Here is a 25,654-nt window from a genome sequence, read left to right on the forward strand (position 1 = left end):
ATGGACCAACATGAGGGCCTAAATACTACCATACAAACCAACACGAGGGCCCAAATCAAAACAATATCCAAAATCTCCTAACTCCTCTGGATCATGTTCAGGTATATAGAATAACACAAGGGCTCCAATTTCATGATGTGTTCATGCGTGCATATAAAATGGATGCTCACAATCAACCACATGTATCAAACTATCAAGTTGATACCAACATAACAATGGCATGATAAATCAAATTGCCAAGGTACGACACATAGAAACTCTATAATAAACCTTCAAGTCATAGCCCATTGTCCATGGGAATATTCATCTACACCCATAATCTTATCTTAATATGGGCCGGATCACAGCCTTAGCATCCATAAGCAATGGGCCTTAACTTGGGCCCAACTAAGATTCAATCATCAATTCATAATCCGGTCTTATAAGGCCCACATTGTGTTTAAGCTACACATTTCATACCATATCTATCACATATTGGTTGCATAACACATGCCATAATCATCGTGTGTGAGCTACACATCACACATCATCCACACATCGCAACATATCATGTGCATTCACCATACATTAAATCACATGCCCTCATGGGCACCACTTAACAATATTGCCAATTGGCCAAATAGACCAGCAAGCTAACATTAATCAAAACTTTCTTCCCTTAACCATGGAAGTGGGCTCACTTGGGCTCTCATCCAACAGTTACTTGTAACCAACTTACATCCCAAGTTCCATGGGCAAGTAGGCTTTCATAAGCCCAAGGCATTAAGCCCACACAAGAATGGCCAATTTTATGCAAATGCCTATATGTTTAAGTGTTCTTAATAGCACACTAAGGCCCTATACCTCTTGTGAATACTTAACAAATGACCACCAGGGCTCACGTAACATGTACATACATAAGGTGCATAGGTTATGGTGGTACACAAGTTCTTGCATGCATCATTGTAATCATAAACATCATTCAACATCAAATTCATCGTCATAACCTACATCATGAAAGCATGTGCATGGAGTGCACAGCATGTAAGGATTCACATGCATCATCATTATCATGGCCATCATCCATCACTATCATATATTGCCTAGGCATTAGTTGTCTGTCATACATGAGGTTATCCTTACATTCACCAACATCATAAATTTATCATCATCCATGTATCATGTAAAACATGGTTATCGTGTCCACATTATCATCACGACGATCAATACGTGCATTATTATCACTTGGATATCAAGCATGGTGGTCAACTAGCATGTTTTGTCAATATACATATAAATACATAATATCATCATCGTTACCATGAGGATCATTTCTACTTCATGATTAACATAAGAAATGTCAATAAGTACCATAAATAATTACTCATCCATCATCAATGCTTATGCCATAATTCTCCATCCAATAAATCATTTCTATCATTCCAACCAACAACTCACAATCATCATTATCATGTTACCATATATGTATTATCATCTCACCCATCACTAGGTGCGTCCTACCTAGTGTGAGTTCCACATTGACCTTGGACTACAAGCAAGGCATGGGGTCGTATAAGTCAAGTGTCAGTCCCACTTGGTGAACCAATAGGCCAACTCAAAGGTATAAACATCCAACCGCAACACTTTCAATGGTGTGGATCTAATTCAACAACTAAGTGGGCCCCGTACATTTCACCATTAACTGGAAATAATGCATAATCTCAAACATAAGGACAACATGCTAACATCTTTCATGTCATACATCATATTGGGCCCACTAGCCAAATACATAACAAACCAAGAAAAAGCTCAATTATCTAGTTTATATATTGTAAAATACATCTCGCTAAGTGTGGTCCACTTGACTAGAGGTAGTGCACAAAGCACGCTGCCCAGTAGGCAATGGGCCTACCCAACGGGCTCAAGGAAGGTTACCATTGTGGGCTTCTCACTCCCCAATGATTTCTCTTAGTGTCGGGCCCACTTGGACCTTAGGGTTGCATCATTTGGATGGGCCTAAGGCCACCTATATCTTAAGAGAACATTTGGACAGCAAGATCCCTCCACTAAATATTTTACAAGTTATATAACATCCATTTACAAAACACGCTAGGTGGCCCCCATTACATGAAAGGTAAGGCCTATACTAGATGGCCCACTTAAGGTTTTTAGCCCAACAACACCTGAGAGTTATTTTTAGAGTTTAGATACTGCATTAAATGCTTTGGGAAGGTGGTGGACCCCATTGACGTGGCCCCACATAAATTCTATATCAAATAGACTTTGGTGCAAGGTTGGTTCTGGGTCATTTTAGAGTCAGATTCATGATCACGTAGGGCGTACATATGATGAAAGAAAATAACCACATAGTAGATTTATGCGTGGGCTTTATAAATTATAAGGCAGGCCTCATTGGTTGGGTGAGTACAATTTACGGTGATAGCCTAAACATGGGTACTTGGAGAAACTATACAGGAAACACAGTGCGAAATTAGTTTTGGCCCAATTTTATGTCCCATGATCACAAGTGACCACCTTTCAGTGTGCCATCTGGTGCCTTTGGTATTACTATATATGTAATTCAAAAATTATAAGCCATGACCAACTGTTTATGCACAAATAATATTTGGTATAGGGCCAAACATAGGTACTTTAATTTTCTGCACAATTGTGCCTTGCCCCATTTTGGGATCCACTCCCTGATCATATGAGGTCTGATTTGGCCCAAGTAAAATATAATTTCTCTATTCATTAATATATATTAAAGGTTCCAAGTGGTAGCCTACCCATATCTTGTGCGTGGGGTCCACTACATAGGCTCAAAGTCGGTACAAAATACAAAAATAATCAGACGGTTTTCAGCAATGGGGTCTGTCACAACTTAGGGCCTAATTTCCAAATACTTGGGGATCATTCCTGATACAAAGGTGGGATGTCCCAGCTCACTGATATAAGAATTAAACATCCCCCATAGTGGGACCCTTAACTACAGAGCGTGGGGCCCACTACAAGGTATCAAAGAGGCCTACATGCAATACAGTTAAGTACTTCGAAAATTTCAACAAACAGAAAGTGCAAAGGAATTGAAATAGATCTAATGGCAAGTGGGGCCCACATGCCAGCAAACCATAGATAAGAGATATACAACAATGTACATGGATTTCCAGATTGGATGAACCAATAAAATGTATAAATCACAAGTGATCCCACACCCAAGTAGGTCAATAAGAGGATGAATGTCATGTACAACATATGTCCAACATACACATCAAGTAACACATGAAATGTATTGATCAGATTCTCTTTTGGAAAATCTGATCCAATGGATGGTTTTGGAATAAGTCATTTATACCATATATAGATCTCCAACCATACAGAGCCTTGGATTCATCTGACCATACAAAACATTTCAAGGTTTATCCTTACGGAAGTATCTGTGGGTCCAGAATTTCATAAATTTTATCATGAAAGAATCTAACCATAGGGACCATACATATGATTATTTAATATCTCAAGTAACTTAAGAACAAATATCAAATACATTTGATCGTTGGAATCACGGATATGGCCCACACAAGAATGGTCATAACAAGCTCTCAAATACATCTTTAGTATAAGGCCAAGATCTCAGCCGTCTAAACTCCAATTGAGGCTTATTATATATCGTTGGAAAGCTAGTTTGATTTTCTATGAATACAATGAAACATATATTTTTAATACGTTCATTAAAGGAATTAAAAATGGGTCCGTTGTTGGTAAATTGGAATCATGCATGTGCTGTTGGGTAGTAGCTAAACAAACTTGATGCTACGGATGATTAGATCGTTGGATGGCTACGAAATTTGGCCTAGAGTTAGCTCATATTGTGGGTCATATTATTCCCAAGTTTCAACTTTGATCTTAGCACGATTGATTTTATATGATTTTTAAAAGTTACTATCCAAATAAAAAAAAGGATTACATGTGAAGGGTGTGGATATGATGTTCATCATGGTGGACCATGCTGATGTGGGCCACTTTGCTGACCACCATGGACAATAATATATGAAACCATGGGTCTCCACACCAATGGACCCCACACATATCAAAAAATAAAAAGGAAGGAAAAGGAAGGTGAGGAGGATGGAAAGATGGTTGATTGATGATGTGTGGTCCACTCTCTCTAGGTTTGATGATAGGCCACACCTTGGCCCCACTCTCTCTCACCCTCTCTTAAAATCTCAAAAATTTTCTAAGTATAGGAAAAGAATAAAAGGAAGAGAGCTCCTACTCTTATATAGGAAATTGAGGGTTGAGGTGGCAAGTTTATGAGATCTTATTGGTGCTAAAAGTGAGGTAGAAGGTGATGTATGGTATGGATAGTGGATGGATGAGGTGGATGGTGCTAAGCATGCATTGGCCAAGGTGGAAGAAATCTAGACATCCATTGGCTAATGGATGGATAAGGATTATGGGTTGTAGGTGATGCATGGTGGATGATGAAGTGAAGTGTTGCAATTGGTTGTTTGAAGTGATGTGGCACAAATCAATATATGCATTGGATGCAAGACATGCATTGGATGCATGTATAGGATGAGGTGGACATGAGCCATGATTAGTTTCTAAGGCATGGGGAGAGAGTTAATGATGGGTTTTGAGATAGAATCCAATTTTGTCTTATAGTGCTTGTCTTATATGTGTTGGCTTCTTATTTGTCATGTAGTGATTGTCTTATCTTATGATAATTTCTATGTTTTAAAAGTGGGCTTTAGGCCCACATGGGCTCAAGTCCAATGGGCCTAATATAATAAAGGTTGCTTGTGTTATAGGATATGTAATTTCGGTCGTAGATTCGACAGGTCATATCTCACTAACGGAGGGTCGGATTGACACACAGTTTTTACCATTGCACCGCAACGACGATGCAGTCCACATAATAGAGGTCTCAAGGTCATCCAGAACAAATTACTTGGGTGAGTTTTCTAGGTGCACTAGGGTGTAGTGTATGGTTTATCAACGGTGCGAGTTGGTACACGTGTGCACACAAGCAATGTTGCAAAAGACTGGCATCCCATATAAAACTCTTCTACTTATACGAAAGAGGGGTTTCTTTGTAAAGGGGTGAGAAATAGAGAGAGACTTGTGTGTGTGAGTAACCATAGCTTAAACCCATTCTCCCAAGCTCTCTTTCCTCATGGAGTTCATCACTCAATCCTTGTGTTAAATACATTCATTGAGTATTCAAAGCTCGAATTGAAGAATGAACTCCAACATTCATTAATGCTCTAGTAACCATATTTATTGGCAAATCTTTTATGCTAGATAACATTGAATGCTTAACATTGGGAATCCTAACCCTAACCATAAAGACCCATCATTCTTAAGTTAGGATCCAACAACCCTTGACCCATACCTCGGCATCTTCAAAGGTATATCATCATCGAGGTTGTGGTTCAAGGGAGCTGAAGATGCTTTCATGATTCAGGAAAATCTTCATCAAATGTACTTTAATGGGGCTCATCCACTTTAGGTGAGAAAGTTTAGTTGAGTCCACTGTGTCTGGAAACCATTCCTGATGTAGGATTAGGTTTCAGAGTTTGAAATACCAAACTCATTAAGTCCTTTTATAGGCCTCTGATGGGAGAGTATGTTTGTTGTCCATGTGTAGGACATCGTGTTTGAGTTTAAGATCCAAACTCACTAAGACCTTGTGTAGGCTACGGAAGCAAATTGTGTAGACCTTATACAGGTTTTAAAGGTTTATGGTAAACCTGATTTAAAACCATTTGGATAGTGAAATCCAGCACACTCTAAGGGAGATTACGTTAGCCAGGAGTGGAGTAGGCACGTAGCCGAACCACTATACATCGTGTGTAATGTGCAGAATGTTTTATCTCTTATCTGTTAATATCTTGTTGAACAATATATATGATTTACTTTACTGTGGTAAACATATTCGATAGAATGCTTGTATGATGTTTTCAATATAGTACACTTAACAGATGCACTTCTTCTTGTTTGTATTAGTTCACATGAATGTTTAGAAGCAAGTGCATGTAACTTATCCAGTTAAAATTTAAAAAGTCATATTCACCCCTCTCTACGACACTAGTCATATATTTTAGCTTTGCTTGCAGCGGTAAAACTGCAATTTTAATTGGTATAGGAGCAGGTTCGTCTTGAAGGGCTTAACAGCCTAGAAGGAGATCCTAGTTGAAGTTGAAAATATGTCTAAAACTGAAGGGACGTTGGTCTCAAGACCACCTTTGTCTGACAAATCTAACTATGCTTATTGGAAGCTAGGCTACACATTTTTCTTATATCCTTAGACCATGTAGTTTGGGATATAGTTGAAAATGTGTGGCAAGCACCAATGGAACAAATCGTATCTGACGATGGTGCTACCACTTCAAGACTCAAACCTCAAACGCTTTGGATCAACTATGAAAAAACTAGGTCCAGTTGTGATGCAAAAGCGTTAAATGCTATTTACTAAGAAGAATTCAAAAGAATTCGAAAGTGCGAAATGGCTAAACAAGCATGGGATTTACTGAAAAATGACCCATGAAGGGATAAGCATAGTAAAGCATTCTAAACTCCAGCTCCTAACAACACAATTTGAAAACATAAAAATCAAGGAGCATGAAACATTTATGGAGTTTTACACCAAGTTGAGTGACATATGTAACTCCATGTGGAGGTTAGGAGAAAGATTTATGGTTCCACATATTTGTAAGAAAATTTTAAGATATCTACCAGAACGATTCTCTTCCAAGGTCACTATAATAGAGGAATGTAGGAACATAAATGTTGCGAAAATAAAAGAACTGTTAAGTTTCCTACAAACATATGTACTACATTTCAAAATCCTACAAAATGCAACAACACTATTCTAAAAGCCTCATAGAAAACACATTAATCTGAGGATGACAGTGATGAAGATGAAGATGATGAAGAAATGGCCTTATTGGCCAAAAGGTTTAATAAATTATTTAATTAGAACTAAGGAAAGACCTTCTACAAAAGGGAAAGAAGTATGACCCGAAACATTAAATAGGTAAATCACCCAAACAGTTAAAAGATCCCTGATGTTACAATTGTAGAGGGTATAGTCATCTTACTTCCAAATGTCCCACCAAAAACAAATCAAAAGGGAATGCAGTAACTGCCACATGGGATGAATCTGAGGATTCAAATTTAGACTCAGATGAATCTCAAAGTGATGGAGATCAAGGTTCCTTGAGAATACTCATGGCCTTCACCACCATAGACATCCCTGAGTCAAGGGACATTTGGAACAAAGATGAACATATGAAAGAAAAGTCTTCCTCCTCCGAAGAAGAAGTGTAACACCCCGTACTATTTCGTACTTAGGTGTTATTAAGGAGATCTAGCTAGGCTATTTATGTGCGAAAAATGCTATGGCCCACATGAGTTTAGATTAGCTTATAAATCCAATCCTGTATCCATCCACACATTAAGCACTATCTTCATTCATAAATCAAGTCAATCGAACCGCCCGTCCTAAATTTTAAGGCCTGAATCATCAGATCCACCATTCGTTGAGCCCATAACTTCCTGTGGGATGATTCGACACTTATACAACATAGCCAATGAATTTAAAAAGCAACCATTAGAGTCCATCCATATTAGCTTAGGGACATTTAGAAGCATCAACGATTAAATCAGGAAATGATCCAACTATTAAATAGTTGGTAACCATTAGTTAGACTCACAAAATCAAGTTGTATGGCGCGCTTAAGCATTGGATTTGCCTTATCTCTAGCCAGACTACTACTTAAACCCATAGAACCTCCTGTACAATGTGGATCTTAGAAAAATATCATTTGTGGGGCTTGAATTGCCAAATCAACTACTCATTAACTCCAAAACCAAGCTATGAGTGACACACAAGCTAAGATGGTAAGATCTTACTACATGGGCATTAAATCCCACTACTAATCACTATGTGGATAACCTTTGGACGCTATGTAACGTCTCGAATTTTCAGGACCCGAGTATATGACCTGTTTCCCAAAAACTCGAGTGTTAACCTATAGAGAGCCAAATCCCATATACATTATTATTTTTTTTTCCTAAAGTTAGCAGTTTAGCGTAGGATGGACAAATCAACATAAGGAAAATTTGCACTTTACATTTAAAATATACAAGAGGCTGCCATAATGACTTATACAAACCAATGTCTCTAAATAAACAAATATATAATTTACATAATTTAATACATGAGAAATATTAAAATGCATTTAAATGTAAGCCGCACAATCTCACAGCTTCTCTAGGTAGGTACAACCATGTATCCTCGACGATTACACCCGGCTCCTCATTAGACTGAACTTGAATATCACTTAATCCACCTGTGCTACTTGTACGGTTATATATTTGATGGATGAGTGGCCAACTCAGTGTGAATTCCTCTCAAGATTACACATCATCGCCTTAGCTAAACATAGTTAAAAATAATAAGGCCAAAACAATACATGATGCAATCTTTTTAAATGCATGGATGCGTGAATGCACATTGACCTGGGGATGCTCATCCTGTCGGACTTGGGCTCGTCACCCATGCAAACATCGACCTGGGAATGCTCATCCAGTCAGACTTGGGCTCATCACCCATACATAAGATTATTTACTAGCGTAACATATCTCATACAGCATGTTGCTAAGTCATCAAAATAGGTCGATAGTCGATAGTCTAGGAGCTAGCGAAACGATACCCCACTAAGCCTAAGGGCACGTGCTACAACATCCAGAATTAGCCACCCACCATCGCCAATATGCTATGAATGTATGATTAGCCAAACCATTATTATTCTAATTACAACCAGTCAATTTAAGTAACTCACTAGTCACTACGGGGGGCTTGTCAGCTAGCGTAGGCCGACAGCTTGGGCATAGCATCCCATGACCACCATCCTCAGCTCATGAGATTCCCCCATCTTAGGATGCTTAATGGGTGCCTGTCGACCAGTGGTCAATCAAATTTAATAAGTAGGGATTACCATCGCATGGTATAGGCCATCGAAGCCATGTCGGGCAAACCTCAAAACAGGAGATAAATGTCAAATCGCAGTGATAAAAGGGTACATGGAACATCAAATCAATCGGTAAAAAGGGTCAAGCAAGGCTACATCAGAGCGGTTAAAAGAGATCATTTCTAAGCCACTCAAGCAATATGCCCTATGGATGGTAAATCCTACATTAACATTCCATATCCCAAATAACCTCTAAATCGAGGGCCCATTTCTTACCACAACCCATCTTGTTACATCCTAAGTATGGGTTCATGTACACAAGAGGGAGTTACCCGCTAGTAAGTGTAGTGAATATAGATCCATAGTGACTTATAACAATTCATGTAAAAGCATACAGCTATAGCATGCCAGACATATGTTAAGCACAATAATCACAATAGGTCATGATGTGAACTATCAATTAAAATGGGAGTTATCATGCAAGTAACTATCGCATGCAATCATGGTTCACAACTATCAACTATAAATCAAATATAGATCATGCCTTAAGAATTCATAACTAGTGTAAGAAGTTGCATGCTATGAGATAACAATTGTGATTCTTAATAAAGACTATTATTTAAACTAACTTGGAAATGGAAAGCTTAAGGGGAAGAAATCACCACCATATTTTTTGACTCGCCTTCTAATGTTATTAGGAGGTGCGCACGCCCTTAGACTTGGATCCTATCATAAGTTATGAAATCGTACCATTAGATCTAAACTTAACGCACTATTTATGTCCAAGGTACTGAGCTAGGGTTTAGATTACTTAGGGTTTTGATGTAGAATTAGGGTTTTATCCTAGAGTTTAGGGCTAGGCTTATATTTTAGGATTTGTATGCTAATTAATGTAAAATTAATCACCATGCTAATCTAGTAACCTGTAACGACCTTGGAAATTTTTGTGCTAATCTTTCCTTAAGTAGTTATTTTTGGGGTAATTAGCGCTTTACTTGATTGCTTGTGAAATTCGCATCAATCACTTTAAATTGTATCTGCATGGCTCTAAACATGTAGATTAGTGAGCGCTACGTTACTCTGAAATCTGGGATCCATCGCTAAATCCAGTTGTTCTGGGGATTTTTTGGAAGATCTAGATCGGACCTAGACCGCGCGTCGAAAGTCCGATGGCGATGATCTTAGGCTGTTGCGGTCACTGAGTTGGGCTTGGTCTTCACCTCAAAAATCAAGTCGATCTGATGTTCTGGGTCGATTTGGTTGAGATCGGAGTGAAGAGTGTGAGAACGGTTGGAATTTAATAAGCTTTTATTGAAATCTGAGTCGTGTCGCTTGCGCGACGATTTTAAGCATTATGCTTATTGGAAGCTAGGCTACACATTTTTCTTATATCCTTAGACCATGTAGTTTGGGATATAGTTGAAAATGTGTGGCAAGCACCAATGGAACAAATCGTATCTGACGATGGTGCTACCACTTCAAGACTCAAACCTCAAACGCTTTGGATCAACTATGAAAAAACTAGGTCCAGTTGTGATGCAAAAGCGTTAAATGCTATTTACTAAGAAGAATTCAAAAGAATTCGAAAGTGCAAAATGGCTAAACAAGCATGGGATTTACTGAAAAATGACCCATGAAGGGATAAGCATAGTAAAGCATTCTAAACTCCAGCTCCTAACAACACAATTTGAAAACATAAAAATCAAGGAGCATGAAACATTTATGGAGTTTTACACGAAGTTGAGTGACATATGTAACTCCATGTGGAGGTTAGGAGAAAGATTTATGGTTCCACATATTTGTAAGAAACTTTCAAGATATCTACCAGAACGATTCTCTTCCAAGGTCACTATAATAGAGGAATGTAGGAACATAAATGTTGCGAAAATAAAAGAACTGTTAAGTTCCCTACAAACATATGTACTACATTTCAAAATCCTACAAAATGCAACAACACTATTCTAAAAGCCTCATAGAAAACACATTAATCTGAGGATGACAGTGATGAAGATGAAGATGATGAAGAAATGGCCTTGTTGGCCAAAAGGTTTAATAAATTATTTAATAAGAACTAAGGAAAGACCTTCTACAAAAGGGAAAGAAGTATGACCCGAAACATTAAATAGGTAAATCACCCAAACAGTTAAAAGATCCCTGATGTTACAATTGTAGAGGGTATAGTCATCTTACTTCCAAATGTCCCACCAAAAACAAATCAAAAGGGAATGCAGTAACTGCCACATGGGATGACTCTGAGGATTCAAATTTAGACTCAGATGAATCTCAAAGTGATGGAGATCAAGGTTCCTTGAGAATACTCATGGCCTTCACCACCATAGACATCCCTGAGTCAAGGGACATTTGGAACAAAGATGAACATATGAAAGAAAAGTCTTCCTCCTCCGAAGAAGAAGTGTAACACCCCGTACTATTTCGTACTTAGGTGTTATTAAGGAGATCTAGCTAGGCTATGTATGTGCGAAAAATGCTATGGCCCACATGAGTTTAGATTAGCTTATAAATCCAATCCTGTATCCATCCACACATTAAGCACTATCTTCATTCATAAATCAAGTCAATCGAACCGCCCGTCCTAAATTTTAAGGCCCGAATCATCAGATCCACCATTCGTTGAGCCCATAACTTCCTGTGGGATGATTTGACACTTATACAACATAGCCAATGAATTTAAAAAGCAACCATTAGAGTCCATCCATATTAGCTTAGGGACATTTAGAAGCATCAACGATTAAATCAGGAAATGATCCAACTATTAAATAGTTGGTAACCATTAGTTAGACTCACAAAATCAAGTTGTATGGCGTGCTTAAGCATTGGATTTGCCTTATCTCTAGCCAGACTACTACTTGAACCCATAGAACCTCCTGTACAATGTGGATCTTAGAAAAATATCATTTGTGGGGCTCGAATTGCCAAATCAACTACTCATTAACTCCAAAACCAAGCTATGAGTGACACACAAGCTAAGATGGTAAGATCTTAATACATGGGCATTAAATCCCACTACTAATCACTATGTGGATAACCTTTGGACGCTATGTAATGTCTCGAATTTTCAGGACCCGATTATATGACCTGTTTCTCAAAAACTCGAGTGTTAACCAATAGAGAGCCAAATCCCATATACATTATTTTTTTTTTCCAGAGTTAGCAGTTTAGCGTAGGATGGACAAATCAACATAAGGGAAATTTGCACTTTACATTTAAAATATACAAGAGGCTGCCATAATGACTTATACAAACCAATGTCTCTAAATAAACAAATATATAATTTACATAATTTAATACATGAGAAATATTAAAATGCATTTAAATGTAAGCCGCATAATCTCATAGCTTCTCTAGGTAGGTATAACCATGTATCCTCGACGATTACACCCGGCTCCTCATTAAACTGAACTTGAATATCACTTAATCCACCTGTGCTACTTGTATGGTTATATATTTGATGGATGAGTGGCCAACTCAGTGTGAATTCCCCTCAAGATTATACATCGTCACCTTAGCTAAACATAGTTAAAAATAATAAGGCCAAAACAATACATGATGCAATCTTTTTAAATGCATGGATGCGTGAATGCACATCGACCTGGGGATGCTCATCCTATCGGACTTGGGCTCGTCACCCATGCAAACATCGACCTGGGAATGCTCATCCAGTCAGACTTGGGCTCATCACCCATACATAAGATTATTTACTAGCGTAGCATATCTCATACAGCATGTTGCTAAGTCATCAAAATAGGTCGATAGTCGATAGTTTGGGATCTAGCGAAACGATACCCCACTAAGCCTAAGGGCACGTGCTACAACATCCAGAATTAGCCACCCACCATCGCCAATATGCTATGAATGCATGATTAGCCAAACCATTATTATTCTAATTACAACCAGCCAATTTAAGTAACTCACTAGTCACTACGGGGGGCTTGTCAGCTAGCGTAGGCCGACAGCTCGGGCATAGCATCCCATGACCACCATCCTCGGCTCATGAGATTCCCCCATCTTAGGATGCTTAATGGGTGCCTGTCGACCAGTGGCCAATCAAATTTAATAAGGAGGGATTACCATTGCATGGTATAGGCCATCGAAGCCATGTCGGGTAAACCTCAAAACAGGAGACAAATGTCAAATCGCAGTGATAAAAAGGGTACATGGAACATCAAATCAATCGGTAAAAAGGGTCAAGCAAGGCTACATCAGAGCGGTTAAAAGAGATCATTTCTAAGCCACTCAAGCAATATGCCCTATGGATGGTAAATCCCACATTAACATTCCATATCCCAAATAACCTCTAAATCGAGGGCCCATTTCTTACCACAACCCATCTTGTTACATCCTAAGTATGGGTTCATGTACACAAGAGGGAGTTACCCGCTAGTAAGTGTAGTGAATATAGATCCATAGTGACTTATAACAATTCATGTAAAAGCATACACCTATAGCATGCCAGACATATGTTAAGCACAATAATCACAATAGGTCATGATGTGAACTATCAATTAAAATGGGAGTTATCATGCAAGTAACTATCGCATGCAATCATGGTTCACAACTATTAACTATAAATCAGATATAGATCTTGCCTTAAGAATTCATAACTAGTGTAAGAAGTTGCATGCTATGAGATAGCAATTGTGATTCTTAATAAAGACTATTATTTAAACTAACTTGGAAATGGAAAGCTTAAGGGGAAGAAATCATGACCATATTTGTTGACTCGCCTTCTAATGTTATTAGGAGGTGCGCACGCCCTTAGACTTGGATCCTATCATAAGTTATGAAATTATGCCATTATATCCAAACTTAACTCATTATTTATGTTCGAAGTATTGACCTAGGGTTTAGAGTACTTATGTTAAGCACAATAATCACAATAGGTCATGATGTGAACTATCAATTAAAATGGGAGTTATCATGCAAGTAACTATCGCATGCAATCATGGTTCACAACTATTAACTATAAATCAGATATAGATCTTGCCTTAAGAATTCATAACTAGTGTAAGAAGTTGCATGCTATGAGATAGCAATTGTGATTCTTAATAAAGACTATTATTTAAACTAACTTGGAAATGGAAAGCTTAAGGGGAAGAAATCATGACCATATTTGTTGACTCGCCTTCTAATGTTATTAGGAGGTGCGCACGCCCTTAGACTTGGATCCTATCATAAGTTATGAAATTATACCATTAGATCTAAACTTAACGCACTATTTATGTCCAAGGTACTGAGCTAGGGTTTAGATTACTTAGGGTTTTGATGTAGAATTAGGGTTTTATCCTAGAGTTTAGGGCTAGGCTTATATTTTAGGATTTGTATGCTAATTAATGTAAAATTAATCACCATGCTAATCTAGTAACCATAACCTAATTATTAACATTAATGATAATATTAATATTAGTAAATCATGGTAATAGTAATCATTATGATGGTAGTAATTTGTACACTTCTATTGTCATTGATAACAGTTAGGAATGGTGAATAACATTCTAATACCTAATAGTTGTAGTTTCTCCTAATATAACTATAACTGGTATAAGTATTATGCTAGTGACTAATCAGGTTTAATAGCTGCGATAACTATGGTAATGCTAAAGATAATTAAAAAAATAATTTACATTAGGAGAAGGTTGACTTACGTACAACGACTCTGGCCGTCCCACAAGCTCGATTTGCTCCTAACTTGAATAGCTCAAGTTGGCGAGTTTCAGCTGAGTTAACTCGTTTCCAACTGAGTTGACTTGGCTTCCTCCCACTCTCTCCACTTCCTCTTCTTCTTCTCCCTTTCTTCTCCTCACTCAAGACCCCACATCCAGCAGAGTTGCTGGACTCAACCAGCTAGTGGGCGAGTGTTCTAACTCAGTCCTAAACCAAGTTAACTCGGTTTGGCTAGGACAGCTCCTGACCTCTTTCTCTCTCTCTCTATCTCTCTCTTCTTTTCTGAGGTGTGCTAGACTGATCCAGGCCCAACTCAGCTTGGACTCGACAGCCAGCACCCTAGTAGCGAGTCGACTTCGACAGCAGCCATGAGTTATGACTCAGTTTGGTAGAATCGAAGCCACACGCACCGACACTTTCTTCTCTTTATTCTTCTTCTCTCCTCCCTCCCATTTCTTCCCTTCTTCTTGGTCCCCATCTGTTGGAAGCAACACTCAGACAACCATGCCCAAACTCATCAGTGAGTTCGAGCGCCTTGACTGGTATGGTGTGGTTGTACCACCCCCACTCTTTCTCATTTCTCTTTTCCAGCCTTCTCTTCTTTCTACTTCCTTCATGTTTAATAGTCAGACTCAACAGGATTCGACCTGACTCGGACCACACCTGGTCCAAACTCGGTTGGTGCTACGCTTCCGGACAAGCACACAACCTCCTGTTTGGTTTGATCTACAAGCATTGGACGTCAAGTATGAGGCCGACATAACAGACAAAATAGCTTCAAGATCAGGGCATTGCAAACCGCACAACGGTAGCAATGTTGTTAGAGCAGATGATTGAGCTCCAATGGTGATTCTTAATCCAATGATTTTTTCATGATTCCAATGCTTCCAGACTATTTGTATACTCCCTATCGAGCTTACGGAAGGTTGAAGTTGAAGCTCTAGTGAGGATTACATGGTGGGTTTATTCCGAGAAGAAACGATGGATTTTTTCTTAGTTACCGAAAGAGTGGGAAAGAGAGGAGATGTTGTGTGATCCTTTCTCATCTTAAACATACTCTAGCCTATCCTAGAGTCGTTGGATGAAAATGAATTGCTTAGATGGCTCCGTTTGCAACGGCTCTAAACACCGCCCGCAACATGAAACTGGTATTGGTTCGATCATTGGTTTTCTATGAAAACCATGATCTTTGTAAATGGAATGGACGGCTAGGATAACCCCATATGGATGGCTGGGATTTTGAGAGAGAAGCTCATGTGGATTGCCAGCTTGGCAAGGTGATGACAGTTTTCATTTTTGAAAATGTTGTGTTTGTAGGGCTAGTTTGCACTGAGAATCATGTGCATGCAGACGTGTTCCCAAGCATGAGGTTATGTAGGGGTTAGTCAGAGGGACCGTCTACACCAGATGGACGGTTTTGATCATCCAATCAACGGATGATGGTGGGCCATAGCTCGACGCCAGCGGCATCTCGTTCGAACACCACACGGGCGGGAATGTAAAAGAGAGAGAATTTCTCTCTTTTTAAAGAAATTTTGGGTCAAGCTAGTTTGACCAAGCTATCCCGTGCAGTGCACTGGGGGTGCACACTCATTGTGTACACACACCATGCACGTGGGGTCCACCATGATGATTTTGAGAAATCTAGTCCGTCCACCGGCTTCAATGGCTTAGGATAGGCCGCTAATCTGACTATGAGCTGGAGCCATAGCTTAATAGGCCATATAACATGGGTTCTTGTGTTTAGTTGATGGCCATGGACAGTCCAACGGTTGGATCATCTTGGTAGTTTAATAACTAAGAATTTTAAGCCTAAGGTCCTATTTAAGGTGGATCATGTGAATAAGTGGGCCACAAATGTTTTAATTATAATCCTTAGTAGTTAATTACAAGTTTTTGAAACCTGTGGTCTGATTGGTTTCGAATAGTTGATCCACATCAATCCAATGCTAATACTAGTTACGGATTAATTGGTCTGTGGATCTATGAGTTTGGTCCCACCCTGCAGACCATCCACCTCATGCTTACATCATCAAATATTTAACTTTTATTATTATCATTACTATTATCATTATTATTATTATCATTATTATTGTTACCTATACATTATTATTTATTTACCCTTTTTTATCATACCTATATGTAAGATGTGGGACTACTCATTATGCATCCTTTAGCTACATATCCAAATATTGGGGTTACTTTACATTATAGTGGGTCACTCCAAGCGAACGTCTAATTCCTAATTTTGACATCCGATTGATTTGTTTGATTCAACGGTAGGATCACTTGATTTAAGGGTGGAGATTCCTACTAATGGCGCTAAGGGTCCTAGGGTTTGTTTAGATGAAGATCCATGGTTGAATTGGTGGTCCGACAGTTTGATTTGATGGCCAGGTGGCAGTTTTATAAGTTGGACATTGTGGATCCAATGAATGGTGGATCTGACGATCTAAGGCCTGAGATTGATAATGTATGGCTCAACCTATCTAATAAGGTAGGGTTAGGCTTCTGTCGCTATTTGGATCCTAGTAACACAGTTATAAGACCTGTACCCTAAACCATACCATTTTGTAGACTTCCGCGGTCCACCTGGTCGAATTCTGGCAACCCGCGACATGTAATAGAAGTTTGTGCACAACCCTAAGTCACATCATGTATATCTATATCGACTCAACTCGAAACTTGTACCCTAGTGACTGTGCTGTCGCCACGGTTCCAATGCCGCGTCTCGCACACCGATGCGACACCTTGGCCAGGAGTTGTGGGCCCATATTTATTTAAGAAAAACACCATGCAAGAGAATCTCTAATCAAATCAATCCCATCAATCACATCACTAGTCAAAGTACAACACCCATCCCCAAGTACAACCACCCTCCCCAAAGTCAACTTTCTCTTACAACTAAGTACACCCATTACTCACCCATCACTCACACCCATCACTCACCCATCTCTCTCTCTCTCTTACAACCTCTCTCTCTCTCTCTCTTCTCTCTTTCTCTCTCATTCTCTAAGCAACCCAATGTCCATGCTTCCATGAGAGAAGTTAGTGTGGCTCACCTTCCTACCTCCCATCTCCACCATCCAAAGTCCATCTCAACTATTGGAATGTTCCCTTAGAGCTTCAGAACCTATAGGCAGAAGATGGAAGATGAGATCTAACGGTGGGTGTTCAACATCTTTTTTTTTGGATTTAGGGTCTACTTGTAATGGGACCCACCTAATGTATGCATTGTATTTACTCTCTCTCTCTCTCTCTCCCTCTCTTTTTCGTTGATTACATGACCCACTTTGATGTATTATCCTCACCGTCCGATCTTGAGGCCCACCATGTTGCTGCCCATTTTTGGGACAAATCTGATGAAGGAAAAAACACAAATATCTGTTTGATCTAAAGCTGGTGGGCCATGCTGCTGTGGACCCCACCCTGATGCATGGTGTATCCATGTCATCCTATGTGGGACCACCCGATGTTGGTGTTTTACCCACAGTCCTCATGTGGGACCCACCTCTCTGGTGTGTGAGATCCACACCGTCCATTATTGTGTGGCACCCACCATGATGAATGGGTCTTACTTGCACTGTCTAATAGGCCTGGACGGTGGGTACCCACCATGAAATATGTGTTTTATTCCAGCCATCCACTGTCTAGACGGTGGGCATAGTAGCAGCAACAGTTGCTGCATCGACGTCAGCAAGTTCTGTGGGACCCACGCAGCTAGCAGCTGCTGTTCGTCAGCAAGTTCTGTGGGTCCCATGTACGATATATGTTTTGTATTCCATACCATCCATTTATGGATGGTGGGACCCACCGTGATGCATTTACCTTACATCCTCACCGTCTAGCTATTTGGACGGTGGATGCCACTGTGATACATGGGTTTATCTGCACTGTCTGTTCAATGGACCTCATTATGATATAAGTGTTTTATCCCAGTCGTCCATCCAATTTCAGGATGATGGGTCCACTGTACCGATGTTAGCAAGTTCTGTGGGTCCCATGCACGATGTATGTTTTGTATTCCATACTGTCCATCTATGTGGTCCCCACCTTGATCAAAACCGTTCGTAATCATAACGTCCAGATGCTGGACTTGAGATAATCAATATATTAGTAATATAAATAACATCTAGAGGGCCTGGACTAGTTAGTAATATATATTATAAGATATAATACACATATTATAATATATAATATATATGTATGTATAGCTGGTGGGCCCCATGTGGGACCCACCAGACGTATGCATCTCATCTTCAATCCTCACCATCTAGTGGATTGGATGGTGGAACCCACCTTGTATGTATGTTTTATATATCCAGGTTGCCCACCTATTTGTGCACCCATCAGGTCTAGCATACAACTGGGCTGACCATCCAAAGTGGCCCACCTGCTGTGCAATTTACATCCATGCTATCCATATTCATCTGGTGGGGCCCATTTGGGAGGTGTAGGCCCACCTGCTAGCTGTACAGGGCCCACCTGCCATGAGGCCCATTATGATGTACATTGGCCCTTTGTGTGAGGCCTATGTGATGAGGCCTGATGTGATGTTTAAATGGCCATGAGTGAGGCCCAATGTGATATTTATGTAGCCCATGTGATGTGGCCCATAGTGATGAGTGTTAGGCCTGTGTGAGGGGCCCATAGTGATGTGTATTAGGCCCATGTACAGGGCCTACATGTTGTGTATTTGAGGCACATGTGATGTGGCCCATAGTGATGAGTGTTAGGCCCATGTGATGCATCCCATAGTGATGAGTGTTAGGCCCATTTGAGCGGCCCATAGTGGTGTGTGTTAAGCCCATGTGATGTGGTCCATAATGATGAGTGTTAGGCCCATGTGATGCGGTCCATAGTGATGTGTGAAGCCCATGTATTGTGACCCATTGTGGTGTATTCGGGGCCCATTGTTGCGACCCATCTTGATGTATATGAGGCTCATTGGTGTGACCCTTTGTTGTGGCCCATCTTAAGGCCCATTAGTGCGACCCATTGTTACGGCCCATCTTGATGTATATGAGGCCCATCGGTGTGGCCCGATGAGGCCCACTTGATGTATATGAGGCCCATTGTGATGTATATGAGGCCCATGAGTGAGGCCCATAATGATGTGTATTAGGTCCTTGTGTGAGGCCATGGGTCCACGATACGTTTAACTTTATGTGGGCCACTCCTTGGGAGAAATAATAGTTAAATGTCCACATTGATGGACGATAATGGTTAAATGTCCAAATTGTGACCTTCCCTTAGGCTCTTTGTTAGGCCAATTATCAATTTCAATTCTGATTGTCGAGGCCAATTTCGATTATTGAGGTCGAATGTCGAGGCCAATTCTGATTGTCAAAGCTGATTTTAATTATCGAGACTGATTCTAATTATTGAGGCTGATTCTGATTGCTGAGGCTGATTTTGGTTGCCAAGGCCAATTTTGATTGTCGAGGCGATTTTGATTATCGAGGCCGATTCTGATTTTCGAGGCTGATTCCGAGTATTGAGGCCAATTGTCGAGGCCTATTCTGATTGTCGAAGCTGATTCTGATTATTGAGGCCGATTCCGATTATCGAGACCAATTTCAATTGTCGAAGCCGATTCTGAATCTCGAGGCCGATTCCGATTATCAAGGTCGATTTTGATTATTAAAGCCAATTGTCGAGGTCGATTTCGATTATCGAGGCTAATTTCGATTATCGAGGCAGATTCTGATTATTAAGGCCGATTCCGATTGTCGAGGCCGATTCTGATTATCGAGACCGATTGTCGAGGCTAATTATTAGGCCGATTGTATAGGCTGATTATTGATGCCGATTATCGGTGCCGATTGTCGATACCTATTATGAGTATGTGACAACATAGCATCATATATATGCCCATACGCATCATCTATATGTTTATTATGAAATGTGGTTGACCATTGCATATGTCATTGAGCAGGTTGTTATGAGACTACCTGATAGGCGAAGATTATCTCACATGAGCGCATGGTATATACAGTATTAATGCATGACTAGATTGTATGACTCATGCATCTTGCATTGTGTGTTGTGATTACTGGACTGTCTAGCGACATTAGGGCCATAGCCTCCACAGGTATGTCATGGATGGCTAGACGGGACATCGAAAATGTTTAGTTCGAGCATCTGGGCACTTTGGATATCCTTGGGTGAAATTCTTTAAACCTCCGTGGCCAAGAGATGCCCCAACGTCTAAACCGAGTGGATACATGAGCGCCCGAGTACCGAATACTAGTAGGCCACATCTCCCACCATGTCATGGTCAGTTGGGAAGGGGTGTGGCCTATCCGCTTGGGTGAGGGGGATGTAAGCTAGGCTGACTTTGACCAACTCCCAGATGGGTCCGCTATTGACCAGCTGGGTAGGCATTGGTGTACTACTGGCAGGCGGGTAATGAGGTCTTTTTCACTCGCTGGGCTGTGCAGCCAGCCAGGGTGGTAGCCAGTTTGGAGTGTACTAGACCCCGATAATGATCCCAGAGAAGTACAGTATTGATATGTGGACTTATTGACTCAGTTTAGTGGTGTGCAACTAATTATTATGTGTACCTTCGTAATGGTCGGGATTTCGGTTCGGGAGCGCGACTAACCTGAGATCAGGAGTTTACCACATTGAGTCTGACTATCCAAATTTAGGTATGAGACTAGTTTGGATAGAAGTCTCTTGTGATGGACCCCATAGCCTGTGATACTACGTACTATCATCCCGACTTCATACTCCAGTTTGGTTATTTCATTCGCACCGCATATTGCATTACATCCGCGACATATGAAATTTTGGGTAATTATGTTTCTGCATTCATATGGCTTAGATGAGGCTGATGATATTCGTAGCTCTTCAGAATTACATATTGTATTGTATCCTCGGTATATGATATTTAACTCATTATGTCTCTGCATTGCATAGTCGACCTACATCACTTTCTTAGTATATGTCATTGGCTTATTATGTCTTTGCATTGCATATCCTGGATAAGGTTGATGATATTTTATGGACTTGTTAGTATTTCCACTTGCTCCGATATATTGTGTGCTTGATACTTATCTTACGCACACACTTACACCACCCTCTAAGATTTTTTTAAGCTTATGCACGATAGATGCATGCAGGTGGCGTTAGGTCGCAACAGCATTGAGCTTGGAGTGTGCAGTGGACTTCTTGAGCTTCTGATATTGTTATTGTATTTCCTTTTATGCATTGTACTTAAAAGTTTTAATATTAATGGATATGTGATGATGATGTTGCCTTTGTGACTTGGGTAAACTTGTGGTTATGCTTCTTACGAGGTAAATGTACGTTGGAAAATCCTCATCATAGGATCCCAGAATCAGAATCTGGCGTATGGGCACTGGAAGCCAATAATGGGGTACTACAGAGGCTGTTGGCACCAGATTCGATGATCGGGAATTTTGTGAGCCCGGTTTCCGAGTTTGGGGCGTGACAACAGTAGGTTCCTAAAGATCAATGTCACTTTTGGGATGAGATGAGTATTTGTTCTTGAGAACCAATGGTTAGATGACTCGATATATAAATGAAGATCGTCTTAATCGGTCTAGATGGATAGATTGAGGACCACTGGATGATGATGTGTAAGGTGAGTCATGCGTGACCCCACACACATGTGATTAATTCAGATTTTCAAGGTAACACCCGAGTACTGAAAAGTACAGGGTGTTAAACCCTAGGACCATTCAGATAGGAATGGATTAAGATCAGAGGAAATCTAACCATTAGGTTGTTAGAAAATGTCATTTTATCAAACAAATCAAGTCATAGGGCCCACTTAAGCTTTGGATTTGCCTGGTCTTTGGTCAGAGACCCTGATTGCGACATTCAAAGTGAATAGATGGAGTGGATTTGGAAATTACATCACAGTGTAACCCACACAAGCATTGCGTGTGCACCAGGGGTGGTGCACTCGCTATGCACTGGACCGAAAGAGACAATCAATCCGGTTTGACCCGAGACCACCCAAAGAGGAATGGTTCTCACCCTCTTTCCTGCCAACGATGGTTCAAATGGACGAACATCCATTCAATCATTAGATGGCCCACCATCATGTCCTGTTAACATGATCTGAACTGTCCATCATGACCAGTATGCATCTCCGACCAAACCCCAGCCCCTTTCGCACATGGACACATGCGTGCATGTACACGATTCCTAGAACAACAGATGTGTATTTGGGGTGAATTTTTTCAAAAATGGAAATCATTTTCGCTGCTAAGCCGGCGATCCCTGAGAGCCACCCTCATGTGATCTTATCCGTCCATGAGAGTCAATCCCAACCACTAAAATCAACTTGTGCTATTAGTAGATATTCAACTGAATGATGAGGTATTTTCGTGGGGGAGAGGGAGAGAGAGAGAGAGAGAGAGAGAGAGAGAGAGAGAGAGAGAGAGAGAGAGAGAGAGAGAGAGAGAGAGAGAGAGAGCAAAGAGCCCTAAATCCTAAAATCCTATCTAGACCTTTCATTCCTTATCCAATGGTTTGGGATTTATTAGGGCAATGCTATAAAGGGGAGGAAATCCAGCAACAACACCCCTCCTTTCATTTCTTGCAGTTGCACTCGAAAAATGGCCAACTTGATTCTTCGTTTAAACCCACCTCCCAAACCTCCTCGAAGCTTTAAAGAGGCACATCAGTAAGCTTTCTAGGGTCCTACGGATTGCCTATAAGAGTCGGATCAAAGGAAGTGGTAGTGATTGTGAAGATGACATTAATGGCTACCTTCTACTTCCCAATTCAAGCCCACCAAGTCATCTCGAGTTTGAACGAGATCTAGTTGAGTCACAGCTTCGGCTGGCCATAGTGGAGAGAAAGTAAGAGTAGAAAGAGAAAGAAGAAGAAGCAAATAGAAGAATAAGAGAGAGTTCAAGAGAGGAGAGGGCAACTGTCATCATGCATACTGGCTGGGCTTGAATTGAGTCACTCACTCTAGCTAAGTCAAAGTAGAGTATGAGTTGGTTGGACTTGGTAGGAATGAAGAGCAGAAAGAGAAAGAAGAAGAAAAGAGAAGAAACAAAAGAAAGAGAAAGAGTGCGGTTGTTGTTGCTCGAGTTCAAACAGTGAGTGCACTCGGTCGAGTCACAGGTTGAGTCAGAGGGGTCTAGACCCTATCTAGATGAGTTGAGAGGAGGAAGAGAAGGGAAATGAGAGGAGAAGAAAAGAGGAGAAAGAAGATATCAGAGAGAGAGAGAGAGAGAGCAGTGGGGTGCCGACCGAGCCTGGCTGAGTTGAGCATCCATTCGTTGAGTTAAGCACGACTCAGGCTTGGGTCTGGTGTCCATTATCGGACCCAACCTAGTGAAGAAAAAGGGAGAAAGAAAGGAGAGGAAACATAGAGAGTGAGGGAAGAAAGAAGGAGAAGGAGAAAGGAGAGGGTGCGAGTTGAGTGAGGGAAGAAAGAAGGAGAAGGAGAAAGGAGAGGGTGCGAGTTGCTGACTCAACTCGCCCGAGTCACGGGACGGGGCTTATGTGTTTGGGTTGAGTCTTGGTCAAGTCCAAATGGCTCTGGACTTGTATGAGGAAGCAAGGAAGAGGAAATAAAAAGAAGGAAAAGAAAGGGAGAGAGAGAGAGAGAGAGAGAGAGAGAGAGAGAGAGAGAGAAGGAAGAAAGAGGAGAAGTCAACTCGGTTGAATCGGGTGCTGACTCGGCTTATCCTCTTGAGTCAACTCGCTGGACATCGAGTTGGGCCGCATCCAACTTCCGGTGAGGTAAAAACTCTAACCTCTCTCTTATTTGGTTTTTCATTCATAGTTGTTATTGTGTTGGCTTGAGGGGTTGCATTCATTATAGATAGTAGGCAAGCTTAGCCTAGCTTAGCTCAATTTAACTGAGTTTAGCTGAGTCTAATCATGACCAGTTGAGTTCAGTTGAGTCGAGATTGTAAGTCAAAGTTCACTAGACTACATAATTAAGACCTTAACATTAATCAGAATTGTACAAGTTCATAATTTGTGGTGGGATCTGTCTCTAAGGGCGTACAAACTTCCTAGCGACAATGTAGGCGGTTCAAAACATAAGGTAATGACTTTTCCCCTTGGGCTTTCCACTTTTATACTAGCTTAAGTGATAGTTTCTATTTTAATTTCGATTGATAATTGATATTTCTATTTTATGATTATTTGTGCTAGTTATTGGAATTGATCCTTATATTATATGCTTAACATTTATCCTATATAAACACTTACATGTTGCACTTGAATATCTTCTCATACTTGTGGATTGTTTGTAGAACTTAAATTGTTACATCTATTAGTTAAAAATTCTACTTATATACATCTAGACTTGGGGATGTAACTTAATTGATTGTGATTATAATGGACCCTTAACCTAGTGGCCATTTTGACTAATAGATTAAAAGGAATGTTTTGGTGGACTTACCATCTTGTGGATCGTTGTACCTACGTGGCTTTTGGGGATAACCTTTTTTATCATACTCCTTGATGGAATGTTTACCCTTTGTGGCTTTGATTGGATATTTTGCCCTATGTGGCTTTGATTTGATATTTGCCCCGTGTGGCTTCGATTGAATATTTGCCTTATGTGGCTTGATGAATTATTTTTGTATAATCTTATGATGATAAGTCCCACTTATTAAACTATGATTGGCCTCCGATTGAGGAGGTTACCATTAAACATCCTAATGTTTGAGTCTCATGAGCTAGGGATGGTGGTATGGGACATTATGCTCGAGCTGTCGGCTTATACTCAGTGGGGAGCCCCCCATAGTGACCCTTGAGCTTTCTTAAATTTCTTGGTTGTAATTGGAATAATAATGGTTGGGCTAGTCATGCATTCAAAGCACGTGGGCGTTATCGAGTGCATGGTAGAATATTTGAAAGACCAATGTACTGTTCGAACAACCTTTTTTGCGTTTTGAATGGGTCGACCATTTGAAAGACCCATTGTCATGTGTGAATAGGCTGACTATTTGAAAGGTCCATTCATTTGGCACATGGGCGTTATCGGGTGCCTAGTTAATTATTTGAAAGAT

This window comes from Magnolia sinica, chromosome 7 (assembly GCF_029962835.1).
Source record: "Magnolia sinica isolate HGM2019 chromosome 7, MsV1, whole genome shotgun sequence".
Lineage (NCBI taxonomy): Eukaryota > Viridiplantae > Streptophyta > Magnoliopsida > Magnoliales > Magnoliaceae > Magnolia > Magnolia sinica.